The sequence below is a fragment of the Nothoprocta perdicaria genome, unplaced genomic scaffold (assembly GCF_003342845.1).
Source record: "Nothoprocta perdicaria isolate Ctin4 unplaced genomic scaffold, notPer1 scaffold_9, whole genome shotgun sequence".
NCBI lineage: Eukaryota > Metazoa > Chordata > Aves > Tinamiformes > Tinamidae > Nothoprocta > Nothoprocta perdicaria.
In genome coordinates, this window is record NW_020456198.1 from 3317024 (window position 1) to 3340582 (window position 23559).

Consider the following 23559-nt stretch of genomic DNA (forward strand, 5'->3'; position numbering starts at 1 on the left):
TCCTCTGCCTGTCACCACTGTCATCTTTGCTGCGTCCTTTGGTCTCTAATGTTCTCCTGCACTTTGCCATATAGCCCATTGTCCAAGGCAGGACCCTTGGTCACAGCCCCATGTGGGGATGGCCTTGCTAAAACTTGGCACATGTCAGAATATTCTCTTTGAAGCCCTGTACTGTAACATTTGTGATTCGGTTGGTATGAGCACTGCACATGCAAGGAACTTCATCCAATATTGATGATCTTCCACTAAAATCTGGATGGACGGGTGGGGGGGAAACAAACATTTCTTAAAGCTCCTGTTTTTAACTTCCCATCACCTGGTCTTGGTTTGAAGCCAGAGGAGGGCAAACTGCCTAAGATCCGTGCTCGGTGATTCGTAATGCAAGTTAATGTTTTTCTCTGAAATGCAGCTGTATGGAGAAAAGAATGTGTGTTTCTGAAGGCATTGCAGTATATTGTAAAACCATATAACACCGTAGTGCCTGCAAGGTTCCATGAGGCTCCTGTAGTTCAGCCCTCTGCTAGAAAGAGTTGGCACTGGGTGGCTTCAATGTAGTTCTGGGGTCAGTTTAAAGTGTTTTAAGACTGCGTTGGCTTCAAAAAGGACAAGTTCTCACCTCTTCTGCTAATCTGATCTTTTTGGCCACAGGAAGGGGCTGGCTTGGGTTCCTAGTCCAACCATGAATGAGTCTCAGCTTTGCTGCTGGTTTTCCTTGTGCCCTGCGGGTCCTGTCCAGGGCTGGTCCTTCCAAAGGAGATGTCAGGACCATGGGAAGCCAGAGAAGGACAAGGATCTGGAGTGATGCTTTGGGCACCTTAAGCTTAAACCCTTAACATTTGTACCCATAGACAGGGTATGTTTCTTCCTTAAACCTAGTAGATGAGATTTTTGCACGTTGTGGACAAGTCTTGAGTTTTTTGTGGTTTTTTTTTTTTTCCTCCCTTATGTGCAAGGTCTCATCTTGCAGATCTGAGATAACACATTTATAATGAGAAATTGCTGAAGCCGTTTGCTGGTATTAGAGGTTTGTTCATTGCTCCTGGATAATGCTAACAGTGAAAAGGTGGTAACGTTGCAGTGTAAACAAATACAGAATTTGGGTTATGGTCTGCATAAAATCTTCACATGCTGTGGAGGGAATGAGTAAATGTGACTTCATTTGTGATATTCCTTATTAGTTTTTCACACACAGCAACCTGCAGAAGCATTTGTATTTCAATTTATTTTATGGAAAGACCCTTCCATAATCTCCCAGTCAGCTCATTATGATTTGCAGCTTCTGATCACAGAAGTCTATTAATTCTTAATTATCTGTGGGTAATTTACTTGTGTGTGAATTTAGCAATCCATTAGATAGTGATTTATTTTTTGAGAGAAGTGTTATGAAAAGTTTTGGAGTTTGCTTTTTTTCCTCTCTCCTCCCTTTTGCCTTGCAGCTGAATTAACTTATTGATTAGATTACAGGACTTTATCCAAATCACACTATGTGTGTGAGAGATTGTAGTTAAGTACATTAAGAACATCTGAAGCAAGGCTCTGATAAATGGTGTTTTTGATGGCAGTCCCTGAATTAGGCTGGTGGACGAGGAATTGAAAGTTAAGTTAAACACAAGAGGATTAGTCCCATTTGGGGCTTTTTTTAAAAATTTATTTATTTTTTTTATCTTTTTGGATTCCACGTTCTCTTCTGCCCCGAGCAGTGTCTGCTTTTTCTTTCCTTGAATGCCCTGCCCTCAAGCTGGAGTTTCCTCCTTTTAGCTCTGCAGCAGAGAGTGGCAGAAACTGTGGCGCATTTGTCACGTCAAAGATTGTGTTAGTAATTGGCCTCAAGTCAGACAAGATAAATAACTTGGGATAGGAGGAGGTTGTTAAGTAAGGAGTGTTGGGCAGCTTCTGCAGGACGTGGTGGTCTACAAGCAGAGCACACAGCATCCTCGTGGAGGGAAGAAAATGGCAAAAAATGCTCCTTATGTCCCTGCTAGTTTGGGACAAGGCACTTAATCAGCTCTTCTTTTTAGTTGCAGATATCTGTTCTCCAAAGCCATGTACTCAGCAAAGCACCAGCCATCAGAGCTGGTGCTCTGATGATCTGCCCACAAATCCAGTGTACTGGATCACACAGTGCCCACAGTCATTTGTTTATGGAGTCTGAGGAGCGTGTTCAGCCAAAACCCAATGACAGTAATTTAAAAATTGCAGTTTATCTTTCCAACATGCCAAGGGTTGCACAGTGGTAGCTCCATATACGATCTTTAAGTGCAGAGCAATAGAAATTCTCTCCCCCGTCATTTTCTGTACTCTGGTAACAGTATATATGCCTTATTTTGACAAAGTGGGGTATTTGACTGTGTATTACTCTGGAGAACTGTAATGAATTTTTGAAAAGATCTGTTTCAAATGCCAATTTTTATTTCCCTCAAGACTTTGTGAAATGTAACTTGACAATTGCCATGCATCTTGCAGTGATGCTAGGCTGAACGAGGGAGGGTTGATTTTCAAGGGGCATAATTGACGTGTGGCTTAAAGAATATCCACAAGGATACTAGAGATGAGAGTGCTTAGGAACTGTATATACTTTTGTCCTTAATGCAGAGAATTTGAAAGAAAGCTGATGGTGTGGTGATGTTGATTTTAAAATACTCATTGCGTTTTTTGGGTGTTCAGCACTCTTCGGCTGTGTACTTGCCAAGGTAGCTAACTTGTAATAAAGTCCTAGGAGTGATACTGGATTTTGCAGTTTACAAACAAGAAGGATGAATATGACTTTTGTGGGACTTGGGGGGCAGGCAGATGATGATGAAGCAGCCCAGACCTTGGCCTGAACTACACTGCATGTGTTGACCCTTGAGCTAACAAATCCAAGCTAGCAAAAGGTTTTTGTAATAAAGACTTTGTATTTGTTACAAAAAGGTTTTGTAACCCTTTACAAACCTTTATTATTTTCGTAATAAAGACCTAGCCTCCAGCATCTGAAAAATTCAGTGCACCATCCTAACTTGTGGTCTAGGTTCCAAAACGTGCAGAAAATCCCCTGCTTCTATAGACAAATTCATTTCTACTCCAGCTCCTAGTTCATGATGATTCAGAATCTGGTTGTTGAAGGTGCTCAGCAAAGTCTCTAAGCTGGCAAGGAGTATTTTTGAGACCTCCACAAGTGCAAAGCAATACGGGAGAGAGATGAAATGCATTTTTTCGAGAAACAAATAAATGGTGGAATGAAATATTTCTGTTGATTAATATTTCACTTTGAAATGGATTAGGAGGAAACTGTGAATTATGTATTTTGATTCAATCCGCTGCTGCTTAAAATATAATCTTGGTAGCGTTTGCAGTTAGCGCTATGCATTTTAATTTTGTCTTTTTATTCTTCTCCAGAACCCAAGCCTAATCGTATCTTTGTGTATCTGAATTGCATGGCTTTGTGCTGCATGTTTTTGAATATATCCATAAATGTTTAACCATCTTTGTAGCTTATTTGTGTATTTGTTTTTACTGAACTTCCTCAGGCTGCTTTAAACTTTTAGCAAGGTACTGTGCATCCTTCCAGCTGTGCAGCTATGAATTCTTAAAATTTGCAGGACACCCTTTAGTGAAGGCTGGACAGATCACTGTTGTCCTGCATTAGACCTTTTGTTTGTTTAATTTTTAAGTTAAGTTTAAAGTCAATGGCATGTGAGAAGCTTGAGGCAGAACCGGCTGCAGTATCTGAATGTCCTGGCTTTGTTTATCCCCACTGAACAGGTAGACTTGCACATCCCACCAGCGTCTTTCCTTTGGAGGAATTGTGTTTATCCTCAGTGGTCAATGAAGACAATATAAAACCTTCCTGGCTTGAAGTGTTCTTAAATCAACCTTGACTTAACAAGTTATTGCCAGAGATCTGGTGTTCCGTCACTGTCAGCAGGATGCGGGTAGAAGTTGCAGTGTGTGTTCCAGAGGCAGGAGTAGTCTCCAGCAGCTAGATCTTCTTTTCCTTGTAGAAAAAAATCTCTAAATCTTGTGTATCTTCTCATTCTACAGTAGTGCCACTTGCATTTGCAAATTCCTAGGGTGTGCAGGTTCAAAACTGGTGAGGGCTCTATGCGATCCAGACATATAACAGTACTTTATTTAACATAGAATTGAGTAAATAATATATGCGTTTTAATTTTAAGCAGGCAAGACTGATGTTTTTCCTTTGCACAGACATCTTGGGAGCGATGGGGAGCTCGAGCATCCCATTCACACACCTATTGCTCGTGTCGGCAGCTTCCCCAGGCGAGACGTGGAGATGGATGGGCTTCTGGCTCATTGTAGCTCCCTAAATTCACTGCGGAATGCACATGCGTTAAAAGAAAATTGTTATTAGTCCGCAACTATGCAGCAGATGAGAAATTAAGCAAGATTGAAGGGAGAGGGCTGAACAAACAGCACATAAAATGAAGATGAGCAGTTTCATTATGATTAGAACCAGTTATTCAGAATGGAGATCTGTTGATTCATAAATCTTGAAAAATGTGCTCGTGGCCCCAGTGTAATTAAAAGCTTCTAAATTGAAAAGAGCTGGGTGTCGAACTGCTGAAGAACACACTGAATGTGAAGGAACTTCAGACAGTTGGAATTAGTGTATTAAGTTATAAAAGAAGCATAAAATCTGAGGAAGATCCTGGAGGAGCATTAAATGGATGTGATTTTATTTAGTTTCCAGTTTTCCAAGCCAGGATCTTCTAGCATGTTTGCGAGGGCCTTTTTAGTGATCTGATTTTCAAACCTGCTGCACATCCAACAATTCCCTTTGGCTTCACTGCAAGGAGCAGTTTGGAAAAGTAAAATGTTCTGTTGGAGACGTAGTTGGGGAGAATGGAGACTGCAGCAACGTGTTGACAGATGATGTTGTCTACAAAATCTGGGGCCATTAGCAAGTTTGAATAAAAAACAGTGATGTCTTGCCTTGCAGAACCAGAAAGCCCTATGGAAGGACCTGCTAGCACATCCAACTTGAGTCCATGGCAACTTGAGTGAAGGGCCAATGAGCCTTCCCAAGGAAGGATGTTGGGGTTTGAGCTGCATGGGCTGCACAAGACTCACTTGCAAAGAGCAGAAGTACTTTTAACTTCGTGCTTTGGCACATAATATCCTCCTCGCTGGCACTAATGATGTGGAGACATTTTTCTGTCAAATGGTTTTTGACAGTTCAATTGCCAAAAATACTCAAGTGGCAGAATGCAACTGCAATTACTAACACTGTGCTTGCCCCAGAGTCTGTAAATTCTCTTATGAAAGCCTAAAAAGCCCATTCACGTTGGCTAGAAATAGCAGCAATAACCATGGTAATAAGTTTGTCTCTTTGTTGCTACGGTTCGATTCTTTTCATGGGTTGGCTGCAAAAAAAGCCTTTTTTTTTTTTTTATTTTCCTCTCTTCTTCTTCCCCTGTAGCTGCCTCTATTGTAGTTGTGTTGAAGTTGCTGTTCTCCAGCAGCAGCCATGTTCCTGAAAGCCCTGCAATTTCCTAGTTTTCTGTGTTCTGACATGTAGCTATGGGGGAATTTAGCTCCTCCTTCAAGCAGGGTTGAGCCTTGAGCTCTATTTGGTCTGGCTTCTGGAGGAGGCAACGTTTCCTGCTTGAGGAGGATGTGGAGAAGGACGAGATGCTTGTTCTGGGTTCAGATTCTGCTAAACTATCCCTGTGTTTTCGTGTCACTTGTGGCTCCTCGCCAATCTGCAAAGCAACCAGAGGGACTTCTGCCTCTTGTGGGAAAGCTCTCTGGGAAATCCCACGGGATGAGTGTTGGTTCATATATGCGTGGTCCGTCTGTACTGCTCAAGGAGGAGCCAGCTGAAATGCTGGCGTAGAGGCATTCCTGCATTATCCACCCAGGGACCTCCACTTGGAAGTGCTTCCAATCTGGACTAGTTTGCATTTAAATGTGGCCAGAAGTCCTGCGGTTGTGCAGATTGCTCCTGGGCAGATTACTGCTTGGAGCACCACGAACACTAATAGGACACATGAAGATGTAGGATGTGTCCGTAATGAGCACCTTGAGGAAATGGGTATGGAAAATGAATGGGGAGAAGCTATGTGAGGCAACCTGTCTGCTCCAAGTTCCTCGCATATGAGAGGGCTGGCAGCATTAGGGCTCTAAATTTAGTGCTTAGAAGCTGCCGTGGAGTCACATGGCCATTTGGCTTTGATGCTTGTTAGAAGCGAGAAGCATGAATATAGACTTACTCTCCCTGTTATTAAAGATTACTTTATCCTATAAGATTGTTGTCATGGTATGATGCTCGAACAATTTACAAATGTAGCTTTAGAATAGAAATGCCTCTGCCTCTGTAAGCTCTGTGTATCAGCAGCGTTGAAGTTCTCAGCAGCTCTTTATCAGGGCGCTTTGAATGATGCAAGCTTTTGTTTATTTAGCTTGAATTTCTAGGACACTCCAAGAGATAAATATTGGAGACGGCTGCCATTGCGCACGCTCAGGGTTTATTTAAAAATACTTCTGAGTTTTCAGTGCTGTGAAGTGTCTTGAGAGCTTTTGTACTAAAATACTTAGCAATGAACGTTGTATCAGCATTTACCTCTGTGCCGTGTCTGGGAATGTTTAGGGCGCTGAGGCCGGTGGGTACAGGATGACCCGCATCCATACCATTAAAAATCCCTTAACCTACAAAGCGATCCCATAGGCCTGGAAACGGTGCCAGCTCTCAAACTGTGCCTACGAGGGCATGGGAAAATGCTAGTTGGCACAGGCCAAAATTGTGCTGAGGACCTTGAAACAGCTTAATAGTATAGCCAGGCACGTCCCCGAGCCCGGGAGCATCCCCAGGTGCCACCGAGTTGGACGTTCGGGCTCAGCTGGAGATGCAGGTACAGCTGCTGAATGAACTTGCCGATGCTGTTAGCCATAAGGATGTTGCTTTGCTGCTACAGAGGATGTCCCAGAATGACTCTGCTTTTTTGCATGAACAAATTTCATGTCTCATTTTGAAGAATATTAGGAATATATTTTCATCTTTTGTAGGTTTAAAGCTTGATAGCAACGTAATAACATGGAACTATCCTCTAATACTAAGCTCTAGCTGCTCACAAAAGCAAAACAGAATCATTATATTGACAAAGTCCTGCAGAGATATTTCTATAAGCCTTGAGTTTATTTAGTAAACAGATATTATCCGTAGATTACTCTGGAACAAAAATGTTCTAAAATGTTCTTCATCAGTTAAACTGCCAGTATTGTGCTAAGCCTGATTATTTTTTTTCTTCTTTCTGTCTACTTGGCGTTTCCCCTGGACCCAGGCTTAGACTGCAGTCTAGGTTCCCCTCACAGCCATGAGAATAGCAAGACAGACCTGGGAATTTTTAACTCACGGTTTTAGTGCAGCTGTTAGAGATGCTTCTGCACTTGCAATGTAAATGACTTAAGAACACTTCACGAATGCAAAGTAAATAACTTCTCTAGTGTTGCTTGGATTTAATAATTTTTTTGATTCTTGCTTAGCATATTTCATAACTGAAGTCTGGGGGTTTTTTTTGGTTTTGCATTTGTCAGTGATGCAACAATCGTTATGTAGGATGAGGAATTGTGCATGTGGAATTTGGGCTCAGACGTAAGCTTTGGGAGAGTAGGAGGCTTTTAAGACCTCCCAAACCCCTATATAATGCAAGGTCCTATCCTGGGCTTTCTAACAGGGCCACGTTAATTGATCTCAGTTCTCGCAGGTGGCAACTCTGCTCTTTACAGTCCTGGCTTCTCTAAAATGGAGAATTTTACTTATTTTCAAAATGCAACATGTAGTAATCTTTTTAAAAGTTATTCTAGACAGGGTTTCCCAGACTTTGGATTGACTAGCAAGACACTGGCAAATTCCAAAAGCTCACCTTTACTGACCATGGATACCTCTGGTTTCCTGGACATGCTTCTTTCACCCAAGATGACACCAGAAAGCCTGTTTTGGTAGTAGAAATTGTGGAGACCATCACATTTGTGTTGCCTGTCCCAAGTGGCTTTAACAGGATTTACATTGGCTTCACAATGTTATGTGTGCTAAAAGAAAAATTAAATGATTTTTAGATAATGACTCTAATGAAATATTGTCAAGAAACTATCAAAGAAATCAAATGCACTTAGAAGTGGGATGAAAAGAATATTAAGTACTATATTGATGCATGTGCACTGGCAGCCTAAATTTGACTTCTCGGTGCTTCTGCTGTTGTAAATGGATGGCATTGCAGCAAAACTGAAACAATGCAGCTTCAATCTGCTTTCCCAGAAACTACAGAGTATTTTTGATGTTTTGCTTCAGAAAAGGAGCAGTTCTCTTGCAACTGGTGGTGAATTAAAATGACAAGCAAAGCATACCTGGCCATGCTTCAACCCAACAAAGCCCCTTGCCTGCAATAAAGCAAAAGACATGTGGGAAACTGAGCATTTGCAATCCAGAACTTGACAGTTTACATTACAGAAAAAGAAATTGGTGCAAGTTTTATTGAAGGTTGCTACAAGTCAAGTCCTCGAGGCAGCAGGCTGTGAATCGGCTTCTACGGAGAGCTGGAATATGTCTTGACCTGTCGTTGTGAGTAGCAGCAAATTTTGTCCAAGAAAAGGAACAGAAGGGAGATTGATGGTTTTGTTTTAATGATGCTGTGCATATCTGCTGCTTGATGTTAGGATAACATCAGGTTGCACAGTCTCTTAAGTTAATGCTGCAATTGCTGCAGCAAGGACTGTATATTACATATAACCTTGTGATGCTGTTTTAAGGTTTTGAGTGACCAGTGTCAGCAGCTGAACCTTCAAGATTTTTGAATGTGTGTAGGGGAGAAGATTTATGGTCAGAAGTACTGCCTTTCTGATAGCAATGAGTGTCTCCGGTAATATTTCCTAGGTTGTGGCATCTTCTTGCTCAGTTGTGGAGCTGGATGGAGAGTGATTCCCTCCCTGTCATTGCAGAGCAGAGGGGAAAAAGGTGACACTCCCAATATGTGTTTTGGGAGCAAATTGGTGTGCTCCACTTTGGAAAACCAACTGAATTTATTTTGTTCAGTATGGAGGTAGGCAGGGGCCTTTGTGAAAAAGCAAAGACATAATCCATATGTTAATTCATTCTGTTCCCTTACCAGGCATTGCGTGTCTCTGCCTCTCCAAACATTTTCTCATTTTGCTGCATATTGAACCCGGAAACAATGTGATTGTCCTGGATTCCCACCCCAAGCTGACAACCAAGCTTGGCCCCAAGACCCCTTGGGTTGTATGGCTTTCAATCATGCAACATGCCACATTGACAGTCACTTTCAAGTTCATGCCATACCACCAATTCCCTGCTGTTCTACACCGTGTGGTTTCCTGGCTGCCCTTTGTATTCAATTTATTCCAAATGAGCTTCATTTGTTGACAGATTTTGAGATTTTCATGGTTGGCCCGTGCATTTCAATGCACCGTCCTGTCCTTTGGTCTTGAAATTTATAGCATGATGAATCATTTTCCTGCTATGTGATAAAACCACACGGAGAGGATGGGATTTAAATGGGTAAATGTGTTCGCAAAATATTATTGGACTAATGTGTGCCCTGTATGATTGTTGCTGGCCAGGCTATTTTAAAAAATGTCTTTTCCAAGGCTGAGAGTAGGAAAGCACTTGTGGTTGGGGAACTGCATGTTCTCATGTGGGCTCTTTTCTCCTTCCCTCTTGTCCACATACACTTGGTGTGTTGTCCTGAAATCAGAGTTTCAAATAGAGAATAACTTCCCTGGTTTAGTTTCAAGGATATGCTGAGTTAATACGCACAATGTATGTTACAGGGACTATTCTCACTCCATGTCCTCCTCAATGCAACTTAACCCCAAGGTCTTTTCAGCCTTTTTAGCCTTGTTTCCTAGCCTTGAGACTGGAGCACATTCCTCTCTTGTGCCTCAGCCCACACCAGTGATCCTGCTGTTTTGTTTTGCTGGAGTAGAATTTTTTTTGTTTGGTTTCTCTTCATTATTGTCTTATGCTAAATTTCCTTTGATTTCAGTGGCATTGCTTTGCATGATGGCTGTAATTCTAGAATTGTGTTTTCTCATAGAAGAGCTGATTTTGGTCCGTACATTTTACATATGATAATAGCAACTCTTGTCACTTGCTCTTCTCTGGTGGTTCCAGGCTCCATTCAGCAAAGCAACTGGCTGCTGGGCCTGATGCTGCCTGCAGTGCGCTGGCTTAATTCTCAATCATATGAGAAAACACAGCAGGGAATATTTGGGAGACTCCTTATCCTAGTTTTTTCCTAAATGTCTGATTACACTTTTGGAAAAGTTAGCCCGGGTACAAGGCTATTGTCCAGAGAAGTTTGATTCCTCAACTAGAAAAAAGTGGAGAGTGGATGGCTTCATTTCACATATTTGAAAAAAATGCCATATCTATTCTCTCTTACAACAAATCAAAGAAGAAACCACCTCCCAAATCTGTCTCCTTTGTATTCAAATACTTCTGTTCTTCTGATGTACCCATCTTGATCATGCACTTTGGGACTGCTGGGCATTTAAATAGCAAGAAATATTTTGTTCACTCTGCTTTTTCTCAACCCAACCTCTTGTCCTTGCCATTCAGTGCTGTATATCTAAAATATTTCCTCAATGAAAATATGGAAGTGATGACAAGTCATGCCGTTTTCTCAGTTCCCACAACATTGCAGCACATACCATATTGAACAGGTAAGTGCAAAAGTGCTTCCCGTGCCATCTGAGACTCCATGGTGGGATTGGGACTTTGCTTTCTTCCATGTTTAATGAGGAGCTGAAGGCAGGAAAGGGAGTTCATGTTCACAGCCTATCTCTATTGGTTTGTCATGTTGTGTTCCTATTATTAGAAATGAAGTATTTTATTAGGGAAGCAATATGACTGTCTTTAGAAACAGTCTTTAACATGAAATTTCATAGATAAGGAATGACACTTGATGACATTATGTGATGTCTGATACTTTTTTATTTGGCGGAATGGTTTCTACTTGGTATTCATCCATTGAGGTTTGCCTATAAATAGCTTGTTGTGTTTCATATTTCTCAATTAAATTCTCCTCCAAAATCATTTGGCTGCTTTGCCTACAGAGATAAAGGCATTTTCAGTCAGGAAATATTAATTCAAATAATATGATATATATTTTGTGACTTCTTTTCAGTAACTCCTGATTCATTTTTCTTGGTTCTAATGAGTTCTTTAGATCTGTCTTTTGGGAAAAAAACACAGTGGAGAGAGAGAGAGAGAGAGAGAGAGAGAAATGGCGTTATAAGAACATTATAGTGGTAATTGTAGCCCTCATGTCCTGAACTCAGTTCTTCTCATTCTGACCCTGTGTCACTAGGTCGCTGTTGCATTTGCCTTTTAACTAATTTCTATTATGTTTCACTTGGTGCAAGTGAATTGCCATAGCCATAAATACTTTGCACAAATAACTTGTTCTGGTAAATGGTGATTTATAGCCCTCATACTGGAGTGTCAGAGTTCTCCAGTCCTTCTGTTGAGTAGACACTAATCTGCCACACAGTATGATTTGTTCATTTATCAGATATATTTTGCTCAGTCAGCTTAGCTGAAACCTGAATTATATTTTTCTTGTTTGTCAGTTGGTGTAGATTTTTTGTGTGTTATTTTTTTCCCTTTTAGATGGATGATTTAGGCTGGCTTTGTAAGTATTGTTCACTACTTACCAGTGCTTTGGGTATGAGTGTCCTACATCATCCAACAAGCACAAAATATTGCTGTTTCTGTCGTTTTAGTGTTTGTGTGAGATGGGCTCTCTCTTCACTGTGTGAAAAGGATTTTTGGGGGGGCAGGGAAGAAGGATGCTTTTTTAGACAATCGTTTTAAATCTTGATTTTTGCTTTAGTAATCTCTAATTCTACCTGGTAAATGCTTGGAGCTCCTAGGGCAGAATTATACCTTTGGTCACTTTTGCAGAGCAGTTAAAAAACAAAAAAACAAACCAAAAAAAAAAAAAAAAAAAAAAAATCTTCCCCCCTGCAAAAAATGGGAAACCTGCAGTGCAGCTATGGTGGTGCTTAGATGCCCACAAACCTGGTTTTAAAACAGCTATGGCCTGAACCAGAGTGAATAAAGCAGCTAAAGCGTCCGCCTGTTGGCGTTGGAGGCTGGCGTGGGAAGGCAGCAACCCATGGAAAGATCCCCAAAGCACCAGAACACCAGTCTCCAAAGCTCAAATATGGAGCAGTCTCTGCCTAAGGAAGGAGGACCAACCGCCAAAATTACCTCTTGTGGACAGCTCCCAAAGACTTAGCTTATGCAGGGCTTTCCAAAGCCCCGGAGCATCTCATAAACTGTGGGAATATTCACCTGGCAGATGTCCAGGGCCCATGCTGTGCTTCCGTGCATCTCTTGCTAGGTCATACAGCATCCTTCACGAGCTCCAAAATCTCTTCTTTTCCAGTGGTAGACTGAGTCCAAGGGGCTCCAGGGCACCTGTGCTGCCTTAAACCCTTCCTGGCTATGCAGAACCTTTGCAGCTTTAACTCTGCGCTCCTGAAAGAAAGAGCAGCATAAAATGAATTTGAGGCTAAGCTGATTAGAGCTTTCCGTTTCAGAATTGCTGTATAAAAGAACTTCAAATGCATTCGATTAAGTGAAGGAGAAAAATGTTCGTTAGCAAGGAAACTGCGAAAATGCAAGGAGAGGGCTTAAAAAATAACAATTTTAAAGTTAAGGAGGAAGAATTAGTATTTAGCCATTTAATGTTGTTTTTTTATTGCCTTCTACTGCGTCTTGCCTGTAGCTGGGTCATCAGAACGCCTCTCAAAAGAATTAGGAAATCAGGTGGCTTTGCAGCAGTGACTATGAAGATGGTATTTGAGCATGTAGATTTTTTGGCAGAAATGCAAATCGGTGACAGCCACGAGCCTGGAGAGAGGGCTCGGAGGTGGCAGAAGCGATTGCAGGGCCACGCTCAGCCCTCCTTGCATCCTGCAAAACGGGAGATATCCCGTGAAGCTCCTGCCAGCAGCAGACCCTGCTTGAACACTTCATCCTCACTTAATCTTTTGCCGGAGCCATTCATTGTGGATATGCTGGAAAGCCACTAAGACCGCAGCTGGGAACAGCAGTGGAATGGAAATGAGACCCGTGCGGGTTCCCGTTTTGAAACTAGGCACTGCTGTTTCCATCCCTTCTGCGCTTGTGCTTTCCAGTTAATGTGTTTTAATGTGAGATGCCTGTGGCTGTGCACAGACCTGGGCACCCAGGAAGGCTTTGCTGGGGCCCAAGCAAGCGGGCAAAAAAACCTCCAGATACTTTCTTCTTAATTAAGAAAAACTTTATTTTGGAGGCATCTTGATCCTTGTTTTGTCTACATGCAAGAGTGCTCTGTGGCTATATTGAAATCTGCCTCTGTAAGTGGTTCCTTTCCCAGATGTTGAGATATGGCTACCTGTTTGTTCCCCCATAAAGACCCGATAAGATAAGTCAAAATGAGGTATGTGGATTCCCAAGATTTCCTGGAGGCTCTGAGAAAGCCATGGGTTTGAGGCAAGTGGACTAAAAAGTTTTCCTAGGTAGAGCTGGGATCCTTATGAACCCGCTATCAGGATTAAGGCAACCAGGTGAGTTAAGATAAAACCTAAAAAGGTACTACCCAAACCGTCTCATTTCTGCCAAAGTGCCCTGTTCCTGCGGAACGTCTTAATTTTGTCAAATGCCCTTTTCTGATCAAAAAACACTGCTGGCAAAGCTTCCAGCCTGCTATGTGCTTCAGTTGTCCTGTTCTCACCTTTCTTCCTCAATTCTGTTCTTCACCAAAAGAGACCACGTCCTGCAATGGGTCTGTTGCAGAACTGCTCTGCTTTACATCTGAAGGAGCCATTTGTATGCTGTTTCTTGTAATTAAAATTCTTACCCGCCCAAAAATATGTTTTCTATTAAAAATTCCTGCCTTGCACTAATAAATCTAAATCTTGTAGCTATTGTCTCTGGAAATACATATTTTACTCTATGCCACATATAAACATTTATTTCCTGTTGGAGAAAATGTGGCTTTTACCATCTGTAATGTTCATATTTGTTTCTTGGGGGGAAAACTTGGGGTGACAGAAACATGATACAGGCAGTCTTAAACACATTACAAAAACAAGGCTCTGCAACTGAGACAAAAAATAGATGTTTGCTACAGAGCCTAGTAAGCTTTTTTCATGTATGCCATTTTTTATTGCCAGACTTGCTCTGTATGAGGTATTACATTTATGGTGGAGAATACAGCTGTTCTGATTCATTTAGTTTTTGGTTTCTAAATGTGAGTGTTTTGCTATTTTAGCTGCTGTTACTGAACAGCCTTTAAAGTGGCAGCTCCAGTTGTAAGTTAGGATGCTACAAAGTCCCTTGAACTGGAGTGTTGTTTTTTCACGATAAACTTTCAAACTTGATGCAACAGTTTCCTAATGGTCAGAAAATATTCTCTATCCCTGGTAACTATTCCAATGGTTGACTAAAAATATGGTGCAAATATTTGCTGTTAGAATAGTTAATTGGACTTTGTGCTCTTTCTTAGATCTTGTTTTTCCTCTATGTACTATTGGAAATTGGAAGAAGTTGCATTCACTTTCTGCCCAAATGGGGTGGGTTTGTGAACCAGGGTGACCTTCTGGCTGCATTTTTGTGGCTTCTTGCACCTCTGATAAAGTGTGCTTCAACAGCTCCCAACTGGTATGTGCATTTTTCTTACTATTTTTTTTCCCAACAGCTTTGGTTTGTAATTATTTTCATCTTTGGGAACTTGACTTGCTAAATCACCAAGTGTGTTGCTGTGTGTTTTATGTATGCAGTATGTGTTAGTGGTTTGAGGTCTCTTCTATATGGCCATAAAACATATACTTGGAGAGAGAAGAAGAAAAAGTTTCCTTTTAGGTGAGGATCAGTTGTACGCTCTGAAAAACATGTAGTAGGATCAGGACCTAAAGCTTGAGGCAGCAGCAGGTCCTGGTTCTGTCTCTGCTTTGTGGCTCAGTTCGGAAGATCTTTTTGAGCAGGTCAGTGGTCCTTGGGATAAAGGGATATGTTGGGAAAGCTGGGGATCCTTGGGATAAAGGAATCTGTTGGGAAAAGAGACCAACAGGTTTCTGTCCTTCTGCTCAGGCCCTGGTTCATTTGCATCATCCAGCCACGCTGACCTTGGGCTGTCCATTGGTGGGTACTGTGAGACAGGGTTTTCCATGGTGGTGATGGCTTTATGGCAGGACTTCAAGATCTTAAAGGTATTTTCCATCCATAATGATTCTGTATGTTTTTTCTTTGGTTTATTTGGGGAAAGCAAAATTTTCTTGTTGAAAAAGAGGAAAAAAAAATGGAACCAAGTCAGAATTCTAGCATTAGGTCAATATGTGCATTTAGTGTGTGTGTGTGGCCTGAGCATGACTGCTTGATCACGCTGGATTTTGTGGAGGCTGTTGGCATTGACACCCGCTGGGGAGGGCGGAGGGGACGCCTGCAACGCTGTGGTTGGTGTTCAGAGGTGACCTGCTTGTGCAGTGGGAGGTTGTCCCTCCAGCAGTGAAGGAAACATGGGGATGGAAAGTGTGACTGCTGAAGGAGTTGGAGGTTGCGGCCAAAAACAAGCCCCCAAACCCATTATCAATGCTTAAATTAGGAAGAAGGGCAAGCAACAAACCAAAGAATATGAATAGCTGCTCAAAATCTGTAAATACTGGTGTGTTTCCCTCCCCACCCCCCCACCTCCTTCACTTTTTGGAAGAATCTAACGCTGTATTTAGGAGAATGTCTTGCAGATCTTGCAAATATTTTCCTAGTGCTGCTCTAGAAAATGAGTTTGCCGGCATACTGTTGTGTGGGGCTTGTTCTGCTGAGCATTGTAAGGCCGTCTGTTTCTCAAGCTGATTTGGCTTTTACAGCTCAAACATTATATCCTCCTTTTAGAACATATGGTAACTTCTTTTGGGAGACATGGAGAGACATGCATCTAGTTTCCAGAAACGGGTCGTTGCCTTTGACTGAAAGACTATGAGTGCTTTTCATCCTGATTTTTTTTTTTTCTCTTTTTGCTGCTGTAGATTTTCTTCCTTGCCCTCTGCTCTGCATCCATTGCCTAGGCCCTCCTGGATAGTTGCTTCCTGGAGGAGGACCCTGTTGCTGTCTCCTTTGCATTGGTGCTAGGGAAAAGCAGCAGTGTTGCCTTATCCAGGCTGTATTGCAGTTTTGTAGAGCAGGTACCTGTGACAAGTGCTATTGGAGACTCCCATGTAGGTGGCATCCCTGGGATGCAGCTTCCCTGGCAGCACAAACTGCCTTCATTGATGGTGAAGCTTCCCGAGCCGCATCCTGCCCGGCAGCACTTTGGAAGAGGCTCCATCCTGGGCTCCGGCTCTGTTACAATGCTTTCATTCTGCATTCATTTTGCATGTGTAGGAGGGCTCTTTTTTTTCTGGTATTTTTTTCTCTCCAGCCTCCACGGCAATGTCAACGATTCTTGCTGCTCCTGATGGCTTCCCGCTCCTCTCCACGCTTCCCAGGGGCACAGCAGCGCCTTTGTGCGCCGCACAAAGCGCATTCCTCGGAGCAGTGACTCTGCTCCTCAGAGTTCACCTCAGGATGTGACTTTCAGCCAACTTTTGGAGTGCTGGGGCCTTCCTCTGGGCCTTGGTTTAAGGTCACTGCCACCAGCAAGCGTTTGTGAACGTGATGTTCATGTTGCAGCTGGTTGACTTAAGCCTCTGGTCCAACAGTGATCTGGCCCCAGAGCTGCCTGTGCTATTCAGAATGATGCTAATCCAAATTTCATTGTAAACAGGTTCTTACCTTTTTTTTTCCCCCCACTTTGATCTCCTCCTTGAGCTATACTGGGTTAGGTTTAGTGCATAGATGGCTTACACTCAGTATTGTGGTTTATCGTAGAGATTTTTCATTTTAGTAAGAAAACTCAAGTAAGCACCGTGATGCTGCGTATGGACAAACAAGGTGTCAAATGATTTGAGCAAGGCAGGAAACACCTGCATATCCCTCCTTGCTGCATTGCCTCAAAGTAGGACCCTTGTGCATGGGAATTGCTAACAGCTGCAGCAAGAGTTACCTCCAAATGCACCTTTTTGAGGTAGAAAGATGCGTTTTCTTCTGTCCTTCACATAGTTCTTGGGTGACAACTCTGGGCTGAGCCGAGCTTCCCTTGGAAGCAGCAGGAAAATGGAGCACAGGCTGGTGAGGGGGTTTTATATCACAGCAGCCTTTAAGCAAGAGGGTGAGTGAGAGTCTCACCCTGGTTGAAACCCCAGGGCAGTGGAGACGTGGCAGGTCTGCAGGGAGGGATGTTGGGTTGGGGGCAACACAAGTTTTTGTCACGGATACCCACAGTGCTCAAGCCCAGTGCACAAATGATAATATTATTTATTTTTTACCTCTGAGCTGAGTTATTTTTTGACCTGTCTCAGCCAAAAGACTGTTTGTTTTAGTTAACCCTAGAAATATAAGTCCTATTAACATGTGGAGGATAAGGTGGAGTGCCCTGGAAATACACGAGATTAGGTTAGGCGCTCACAGAAGCGTTTGGACAGGAACTTGCAACCTGCTAAGTGCATTTCTGCTGCACCAAATGCTGAATTGCCCCTTCCGCCCATCCACGTGGGTGGATTGGAAGCGGTACCGGGAGGAGCCAGGCCAGGAAAGCGCCCGCCTGCGCTGCTCCGAGCGCTGCCCGCGAGCCTGGAGCAAACGCGTCGTCTTCGGGTTCACAACTTACACCTAAAATAATATTTTAAGACTTTCTGTTAGCAATAAAGTAACAAGTGTTATTCATTCTCCAGACAGGAATTACTAGCCGTGCTGAAGCGATCTCTGCTGATTCAGCAGCCGGGCGGCTGCTGCTGGAGCCTTACGCGTGCTCCATCAAAGCTGGCTTTTATTGCTGTGTAGGAAGTTCATCCTGTAACTTTATGCAGTTTTTTATAGTACAACTCTCCAGCTTATCATAATTTGCTTCCACTGGAAGGCTTTTGCAATGGATGTGGCTTTGTTGTTTAGGCATAAAAATTGGAAAGTATTTTATGTTCTGTTCCAGGAAGGTAGGTGAGGGACGGGCAGTCGTTTTGCTTTGGTCCTGGTACTTATATGTTAAAGTAATGGCAACGTGCAGACTCTGATCCTGCTTTTCATCCATCTAGAGAGCTGCTGTTGCAGAAGGGCACAGCATAAGAGGAAGTTTGGGGCTGTACATGGCATTTCCAATGAATGTCCTATCTCAGCTCTCTGTGCAGGAGTCTCTCAACAGGGATTATCCACATCACTGCAAAAGTGACCACCGCAATTGTAAATGAGGCTGTTGGACCTTTTATATGGGAGATCTTTATGCCTGGACTGTGGGAGACTCATTTATACTCAGATGCATTAATGTGTTTGCTTGCTCCTTAATAAGGGGAAGGATAAAACTAGAAGCAAAACAGGTATCTATGAGCCATGTTAATTGTGAAGGCAAACTCTGGTGGCAATGTTTGGGTTGTGTGGTTTTGTTTTTCTTTTTTCTTTTTTTTCTTTTTTTTTTTTTAAGCACACTGAGCCATAAAAGCTTTCTAAGTTTCTTTGTGTTAGGAAAATGTAGTAGCAATTAATTTACCAACATGTTGTGGGTTTACAAGGTACCTTCATTTCATGGGTGACTGGAAAGTGGAACATGCTTAGATTATATTGAGTTTACAAATCAGTGTGAATGCTTAAGGCTTCTAAATAGAATTTCTTTGCTCTATGATCTTATTTGAGCTCTTGCCAGCCAGCAATGAGTATTCTGTGTCTTACACAGACATCCTTCCTTGTGCCTTTGACCTCAAAGGAATAACAAAGACCCAGAATGACAAAAGTACGTACCGGATTTATTTATTTATTAGTTCTTGTGCTTAAAACAAGGAAACCAGCAGAGAACCATGATGATGTGTTTGGTGTCTCCTCCCCAGCAGCCCCATGACAAATGGCTGTTGGAGCAGTGTTAAACTTTGACCTCAGAGCCACAGGAGTAATGAAACTGTGATCTGGCAGATGTGACATACTTGCTTTACATAAATCACTCCCTTGTCACTGCTGGCATATGGCCAATGAATCTTCTAATTATTGAATGGCTTTTATAGTCCCATTACTCATAATCACTTTTGGACAGCAGCTGCAAGACAAGGATGGGACGGGCTGAAATGATATAGCACAAAACATCATCATTTGTCTAACAGCCACTGGGATTAGGAGTATTTGATGATGCGGCTAGCAGGGTTGCACGGTCCTGCTAAATGATAAAAATCCCCTCGGCCTTTGTTTTGTCCCCTGTGAGGAGCTGCTGCCCACTGGGCCTTGATGTGAAAATTATGATGTTAATGGATCCAGAAGCAGAATGCAAATCTCTGCAGGTATTCAGAAAACACGGGAGCAGGTATTGGGGCTGCCTTCAAACCCACATCGACCTAGGGAAAAATCCCTCACAAGGCTTGGTTGCTTCTTTGGGGAAGAATTTCACAGCAAGCTTGGAAGTGTCTTTGGTTGCTTTATTAATATTTTAACACTTCTCAAGGAAACCTAGACAGGCCTTTTGAGAAATGGGTTTAAAACCAGCTTATGCTAATACACTTCTTTAGTAAAGGGGAGCTATTTGGGCTCTATTTATAGAAGTGCTTGTGTCGAGTCCTGCCTGCCGGTTGGAGCCTTGCATGGTGAGAGGGCCAGGACCAAGGCATCCTCATCCAAAAGGCAAATCAAGGAAGGGCAAGCAGCAAACCGTGCTTGGGAAGATGTGAGCTGCAGGGTCTCCACTAGTGCCTCTGGGTTAGTTTTTGTTTTTTGTTTTGTTTTTCCTCCCTGATCTGCTCTTCTGCGTTTTGCAGCACAGAAATCAAACCCTGCCAACCAGGGTAACTTGTTAATGTTTTGCTAAACAGCTAAACATCTCTGGCTGGAGATCTTCAGATGCAAGACAGCATGTCATAATCAGGGGTTTATACTGCAAATCCTGCATGCAATCTTTGTGTCTTAAAAAAAAAAAAAAAAAAAAAAAATTCCCTTGCAAGGCAGACATCAGTCTTAATCCGAGTGACTCTATTGCACTCTTATCCCTTTAGTGAGACCTTTAACCCCACGCTACCTCTGTGCTGGTTGATTTGCAGGGGTCTTTGCTGGCCCCAGAGAACCCTGCAGCTAAAAGCCCCCAAGGGAAAGGGGGCTCTTGTTCTTTGGTTGGAAAGTGGATTTTTCCAGGGGAGATGCCGTCAGCCAGTGCAAATAATGCAGTTGGTGCCCTTCCTGGAGAAGGCAAAGCAAAAATGATGTGCTCGTGCAGACCTGCGTGGCGGATTGGGTTGTAGGTCAGACCGCTGTGCCTTGGCTCTGCCAGTTTATAACAGTTATCTATGACTGTTTCATAGAGCAAATGGGTTAAAAACAGCAGCAGTGATTAATGTAAATATGTAAGCTTATAAAGTCTGAATCCTGTCTCCAAATGCATAAAACATGAGTTTGGGATATATACCTTGAGCAGATGCATACCATGTGCATCTGGCATGGACTAGATGGCAGGAAGGTGTTTTCAGCCCTGACGTGTTCATGAGTGGCTTGTTCTTACTAAGATGCTGCTTTTGCATGGTCATGTATGCAAGTTCTTCAGGGGAAGCCCCTATGTCAATGTGACAAGAAGCTCTCAGCCCCTCAATGTGGTCAGGCTGGGAGGATATTTGGGGCAATGAAACCAGAGCTGGATGGTCACGTGTGAAGCCTTTCCCATGCCAGTATCTGAAAATGTAATAGGGAAAGTCAAAGCATGATTTCTTGAGAGGTTTAATTATTAGGTAACTGTTAGAGGATGAATGTGCAACAGAGGAGTAAAGGTTTGAAAGAAATGCATTTGGAAATGGTCGTTATTTTCATTAATCACAGCAACGTCCAGGCTTCGTGCCTATCTCTGCAGAGCTCAACAGGGCTCTTTATTGTTTCTCAGAGTGCTGTATATCAGTAATGCTGCTTTTCCCACGCGGAAATTTTTTGTTTCCCCCTTGGGGTATGTTTTCGCCGCTAAAATATTTGCCTTTGCAACGTAATGGTTTTGGAGGGAGTTCACGGCCTCTAAAATGCAGCCTAATAATTGAGAAAATGGACCATAAAAGTAAGTTTTCCTTTGAGCTCACGGAGGGAGGGCAATATTTTGGATGACCAGAAGGAAATGACTCAGGTTTGGGGTAACATGATGGGAAGAGAAGCAGCAGAAAGTCAGCTCCTTGACTCTGGCTATTGTGCCTTGAGAAAAGGAGAGGCAGTAGTTTCATTCTGGGAGGAAAAGGGGAAAAATCTTGCAGCAGTAGAAGAATAATTTCACAAGATTTCAAATACGAACTAAGATGCCATCTTCCTGAAATCAGTGTTCTAAGGTGCAATGTACGTCTAGCTGATAGTCTCATCTCTAAGGAAACCACAGGCAGGTGAATTCCTCAGTATGGCTTATGTGTGGAATTAGACTTGACAAGGGGAGGATTTGGGCTTAAGTGTTCCTGAGTGCCAGCCCTTGAATGTGGGCCTGGGTAGGTGACTGCTCACTAATCCCAGGACCAAATTCATGCCTGCTCCTGGCTGAGCTTGATTTTGCTGCCAGCATTGGGCTCAGCAGCTGCCTGCGGAGGTAGAAAGTGACAATGTAAGAAGCTTTTCTTTTTACTTATTTTTTTTTTAAATCTTTTTTTCTGGAATTTTTGGGACTTTAACAAAAATGTGGCCTTGTGACTGCTATTTTTTTTCCCAAGTGGTCTCCACAGTATTTGTATTTATTGTCTTTGCAAGAAGGGGGCATTTTGTCTTACTTTGTCTAGTGCGTTTTTAGTAGTGCATTGCCTGGAGACCCCTAGAAAGCAGGGGGATGATCTGCTGCTCCTGGGAGCAGGGACGTTGCTGGTAAAAAGTAATGATGAGATGATTTGTTCTGCCTTGATTTTGGTGGAGATGTTTCCACCATTTCTCTAATGAGTAGCATCTTGGTTGTTGGCATAAGGAATAAATCCGTAGAGAAATGCTTCTTATTTTTCTTTTTGACTGATGATGTATCTTTACGAGGAGCTCACTATTGGAGACTCGGCAACATTTTATGGCTTCCTTTCCCAGCGTATTGATCACTTGTACCCCTCTCAAAAGCAGCAGTGCTTTGCTCAGCTCTGAACGAGACAGTGGCCTTAAAATTGAATGCCTGCAAATTTACGTTTGCCCCATTAAAAAGTTCTTGTCAATCTGTGAATAAATACATACCAAAAAGTCTGTATGTATTGATCTTTTCTGTTGGACGTTGGGAAAAAAATCATATAGCGCATGTTCTGTTTAAAAACAAAACCCACAAAAAAACTTTTTATTGTTTTTAGTAGCTGAGCCTGCTCCATAAAGCCTCCTTTCCTCAATGCTAAATGCAGTCTTGTTTAAATAAATAAAAATGCTGTTTGGAGAATGTGCAGTCAATACAAATTATAGGCTGCTTATTAGAATTTGACTTGATTTGAAAAACTAACCTGCCCCCCAGAACCTGAGCGGAGATGCTGTGGGGCTGCAGCGGGCAGGGCGGCTGCTGCCGCCAGGTGTGTTTTGAACTCTGAGCCATTTTTCCTGCTTTCCGAGGTGTGTTTCGGACTCCGAGCCCTTTTTCCTGCTTTCCGCCGCCTCCCAGGCCTGCTGTCAGGCCATGCTCCGTTGCAGTGGTATTACTCTTGATTTGTTTTGCAGCGGTTCCGAGGGGCTCCAGCCGGGAATCTGCAAGCATGATACTGGGTTAGTTGGTGACACGGACCGAGGGGGCCTCTGTGCTGCATATTTACAAGCAAAAAGAATAATAAGAGGACACGGGAGCAGCTGTGCAGGTTCAAAGCAAGGTCTGTGTGGCCCAGCCTTTCAGCTCCCGCTCTGATCCTAAATCGATGCCTAGGGAAGAAGCAGCACAGGGTGAGATACTTGATATTCCCCTGCTGCAGCTCTCCTGCTACAAGCAATTCATTTTCAGCTCCAAGGACTTCAGAAGCCCTCTTTACTAAGCCCTTATGGGGCTCTGTTCCCCAAGTGCTTTTTCAGTGTCCCCTTCAAGGTCCCGCAGATGCTTCTTGCATCTAAGGTGCTCTCTAGCAAGGAGATCTGCATCAGCCTTTGCAAAGAGCTGCCCCTTAAGCTTGGTTTTGAACCTGAAAGAGGCCCTGCTAGTAACTGTGACTCTTGCTTTTTGCACTGGAAGAGCTGGGGAGCCACCAGTCCCTAGTTGCCCTCCTGGGATGCTGGGGACCAGTGTCCCTGAGGGGCTACAGAATCCCTGTCTACTGTCTTGTCCCTTGTGTGCCAGCTGCTCCATGCTTTGATCATCCTTGTTGCATTCTCTGAACCTCTTCCAATATTTATTTAATTGATTTATTTGAAGAACAGAAGGTTTTTCTATCTCCGTTCTCTGTTGGGCTGTTTTTGTTTCTCAATCAAATCACTGTCAACGTTAATTCAGGTTTCAGAATACTTAATCTCTGGGAACAAACTCCGTTAAGTTGCTCTAATTTGTGTGTTCTGCCACGGAAAAGGATGTGGCCTTTCAGCAACTAGCAACATTCGTTAATGATGAAGTT

The 23559-nt window shown here is 42.9% G+C and overlaps 1 protein-coding gene across 1 annotated transcript in view; it reads left to right on the forward strand.

Moving 5' to 3' along the window:
- MAGI1 (membrane associated guanylate kinase, WW and PDZ domain containing 1) overlaps positions 1 to 23559 on the forward strand; it is a 264046-nt gene that overhangs the window by 98838 nt on the left and 141649 nt on the right. The window lies entirely within an intron of this gene.